Source organism: Mytilus californianus, unplaced genomic scaffold (assembly GCF_021869535.1).
Source record: "Mytilus californianus isolate M0D057914Y unplaced genomic scaffold, xbMytCali1.0.p SCAF_9, whole genome shotgun sequence".
In the NCBI taxonomy this organism is placed as follows: domain Eukaryota; kingdom Metazoa; phylum Mollusca; class Bivalvia; order Mytilida; family Mytilidae; genus Mytilus; species Mytilus californianus.
Window position 1 is genome coordinate 52,673,663 of NW_026262745.1, and position 4,874 is coordinate 52,678,536.

Here is a 4,874-nt window from a genome sequence, read left to right on the forward strand (position 1 = left end):
TAAATAATGTTAAAATTTTATGAAAAAATCATCTAACCGCGTAAGTCATGGTGACTTTATCATGTTATATTGACAGGACCTTGGACTAAAAATATGTAATTTCAATGTTTTGATTTCTATCCCAGACATTCGATATAATAAATTAGGCAATGTTTGCCAGAAAGAAATTAAGTTCTATATACACATATCTAACAAACGGCTATAAATCAAACGTGTAATATACTACTGTTTAGCTTTAGCTTTAAGTTTAAGAATTAATTTCTAATAGTTGATGATTAAAAGGAAATGTAAGGAGAAATCTGTTTTCTCAAAGGATTCATTATTGTATTTTGGAGACTAATTACTCATTTGCATTTGGACAAAGCCATTCTACAGAAACTGTAATTAAAGAAAAATCATAGTTTTAACCATACATTCCAAATATAAGATTTTTTTTGTTATAAGATTGACTTTGTAATCATGGTAATGATTATATAAGTAAAAAAGGGAAATACTAATGGTTAGCATAGCTTAGCTTAAAATTAATCCGCATTCGCCTACACGCTCCCGAAAAAGAGCATATATATACACAGTAATGTAAGAAAATAGCATATCAAATATAATGCATTCAAATTGAAGACGAAAGCAGGAAACTTAGCTGCTAAAACGTGTCACACAACGCAGATAACGTTTTGATAAAGATAATAATAAGTACTTAACAATTAATAGGTTATATGAGTACCATGATGTTTTATCTTATAATGTTGATTAAACTGTAGTATTACATTTGTATTAGTTTTAATAGAAAAGAAGACATTGATAGATGCTGCTGTCTTGACTCTGTTCGTTATCAAATAGTCCGTTTCTATGTATGTTGGCGTTTGTTTTTGTAGCAGTTCAGTGTTTATGTTGTTCCGTTGTTTTCCTCTTACAGTTGATGTGTTTTCCTCGGTTTTGATTTGTGACCCGGATTTGTTTCAGTTAAATCGATTTATGACTATTGAACAGCGGTATACTACTGTTGCCTTTCTTTTATTTGTTACCGAAACAAACAATAAGCAAAGAGCTTTTTAATTATGTCACTGGTTTGATACTACAACAGGACCCACAAGTATTCTTAATGTTTAAAAATAATACATATACGTACAAAATGTATCAACCTTTTAGGAATAATAAGAATTCTGATAACAAACTGACCATGCAATATCAGTCTATGATTTGTTGAAAAAACTCAGATTATTTGTAATATTAAAACAAGCTTTGCCAGATTGCAATGGATTTGCAACTGAATAGTTGGTGCAACTTTTGTTTTATTGCCAGAATATTAAAGGGACTCTGCGTTCAAGAATTACCGAAAAACCAGTTTACTGAAAATCTATATTATTGTCCATCCCAATCACTACAAAAGTCAAAAAGTCTGAAAAGACCAGTTTTTGTCTGAATTTGCATGAATTTTTACTCGACATTCTTAATTTGTCTGAATAATTTTTAAAAATTCTTGACATAGTATGAATTTGTCTTATAAGGTTCTTGATTTTTCTTGACAAGTGTCTTGACAGTATGAACATTGTCTTAAAATTTCTCGACACTTCCTGTATCATCTGATAAGAGTCTGGATTAGTCTCGACCAATTCTTGACTGTCTTAAATTTGTCTCGATCTGTCTTGACATATTCTTGACATTCTTAATAATGTCTGAATATCTCTTGACATATTCTTGACATTCTAAATAATGTCTGAATATGTCTCGACACATTCTTGACAGTCTTAAATATGTCTTGACACTATCTCAACAGTATAAATTTTGCCTGAAATGTGAACAGACTTATTCTGCACTGTTTATGACATTCTATTGCTGTTATATACTCCTTTTTATTATGGCTAAACTAAACTTTGAAGAATAAAGGATTAATTTGGTATAGTAAGATACCCTTTTGGTGCAACTAAGTTGGAATACCCTGAATAATCCCCCATGTAGTTTAATTTTGATTTATTTTTATTAAACATTTAAGTAATTGTTTTCACTTGGAATATAAGTCGACGGTATTGACAAACAGCAGTTAGATTTTTGCCGTTCGCAAAACTGCCAGTCAAATTTGCTTTACTAAAATAGGTGTCTTGTATCTCTTTTGGACCCCACAATTCATCTTTTGGGTTTGTGTGGCTAAAAAAAGAGGGGGGGGGGGGGGGGGGGGGGGCTTTCGTTTAGGTCAAAGAATTTGTTCCCATCTTGATTCAAAAACCTTTTTCATTTTTTAGAACAACCCAGAAACATTTTTTATTCAAATTTGAGTGTTGAATCTTATAATTTTTTAATAAATATTTGTGATAACTCCTTCCTGAAAAGAAAAAAATGTTTAGATCTATATTATGCATGTCTGTTTGAGAACCATTTCATAAGACCGATGATTTCTATAGAAATCATTGATGGGACCCATTATAAATACATTTTTTTAATTATTCCTGGAGTAGATAATAATTTTCTTTTAATCTTTGGGAATTATTCAATTTGTTTTTATGTTAAAATAATTAACTTCATGATTTTGATGAAGAAAATCCATTTCAATTCAATTTTTTTTCATCCAAATGATGATTTTCATTTTCATCTATCAACAAACTTTTTAAATTGTAGTGGCATGGTCGGTCAACTGATAAGTTGTATGGCTATATTACAGGTAAAGCAATAACTTCTATTTGACAGTTGCGTGTACTCTGGGGTGTGGAATACCTTAATTTTATGGGGAACATCCTGTCCATGTGTAATACTTAATATATTCCAACGGATGACATTACACAAATTTTTCTTCTGTTAAATGAATGATTTGTATATCATCATAATTTGCTATTTATATAAACCACATTTTGGTATAACAATTATTTACCATATCAACATTGAATATTATGAATGTAGAATGAAATATATCTACAGTATGATTGGTTTGAATCATTTAATTTATAAGATTTAGGAATCAAAATTTGTAATTATTTAAAAACCCACATTGAAATTGTTTTATATCAACACACCCACATTTGAATTATTTTATACTTTAGATTTCATAGCCATATTTGCATTTGTAAAAATATTTATATACCCAAATTTACAATTATTTTACATGCCCAACTTTTATTTTTGTTGTAAAGAAGTGTAACTTGAAACAACAGTATATCATATAAAGAGAAATAAAGATTAAAGTTATATCATGAATATTGGTCATGATTTGTAAAACTCAGAACTGTCAAGTAAATTTAAGACAAGATTCAAAATGTTCAGAATATGTCAAGCCATACTGAGAAAAAATAAGAATGTCGAGAATATGTCGAGAAATTTCATACAATTTAATATAAATGAGAATTTGTCAAGAAAAATTAAGACACAAGTCATACTTTTGGAGAATGTCGTTCATGCAAATTAAGACAAAAACTGGTCTTTTCAGACTTTTAGACTTTTGTAGTGAATATCACCCTGCTCAATCGCTCTCTAATTCTCGTAACACAGCTTTGAGACGTGAGCAGACATTATCAACGACGACACAATGTCTGGAAAGTTATCAGCGACGTCACAATGTGTGGGGAGACGATATCGAACTTAATTTTCTCAAGCGTTAAGCTGTCTTCGAGAAAAGGAAAATATCAGAAATAGGACAATAAACAGATTATCGGCTTTTATACGTTTAGATCTCTTCAAACATATCGGCCCGTATCTTACAATATCAATGTATAAAACACCCGATAATCTACACATAGCTTTTCCTTAATGCTCAATGCAAATTATAACAAGTGGCAGTGTTTCAATTGAAATTTTGTTCTATATGCTCGCATACATAGCGATGTGCTTATTAATTTATATTTTGTTATATAAAATCCATAGTACGCAAATTGATTAAATAACAAAAATGTTTTAAATCGATCGCGAGATGGATACTGTCTTCTACTATATAATTTTACTGTTGTATCATATTTTTAAAGATGACCTGTCAATCGTCTAATAATTCACTATGCTAGGAATATGGAACGCCATAACTGTCTTATTATGCCAATTTTCATTATATGATGTGCATTTACCTTTATATGATGTGCACTTGTCATTATATGATGTGAAAAAAATTAGAGAAAAGTCACCTGGTCAGAGTAATAGTTCAGACTATTTTCAATGGCAAAGATAAGGGTCAAGTACAAATCAGTACGGTCGAGTATGGTTAAGACTGGGGTCGAGTAATGTCGAGTAAAATTCAGACCAATTCAGACTGGTCGAGTAAAAATCAGTACAGTCGAGTACAGATATAGGCCATTTCAGACTTTTACTGGTTTGTAGTGATTTATGTACATGTGGCAACAATAAATTGTGGTTATTATAATTGTTGGTATTTTGTACATCGCCGTCATTAGCTCATCAATTCATATTGAAAATAGAAACCATGATCGAAAGCAATAAACTAATCAAAGTGCTTGTAAGCAATGAAGGGTAAAGATTGCTTTATAATTCATCAGTGGGAAGAAAAATTAAACATTGCATTGCATAAAGCATTGGTTGTAGTTGATTCAACTACAATTATAGACAAAGGAAGATAACTCAGTTTTAAAGATTACTTTAACAATGACATCATTGATATTTTTAGAACAGATATTAGATTCCTGCACCTTGCACAAGTTATGTGATGTTCGTGCCAAGTATAACATCATTTTGAAACATGAATATCTGATCATATATTTCACAGACAAATTTTTGGAAATATTCATGGATAGTATGTATAGAATGTTATGACCAATGCACTATATTTTGTGTATATCAACAGTAGTGATAAACCTTGGAAGATATAGATATCAAGTCAGTACCATAGGGTTTTATTGCATTTCATGCAATCTTTACCCCAAAACGTGGATGACAAATGGTTCACT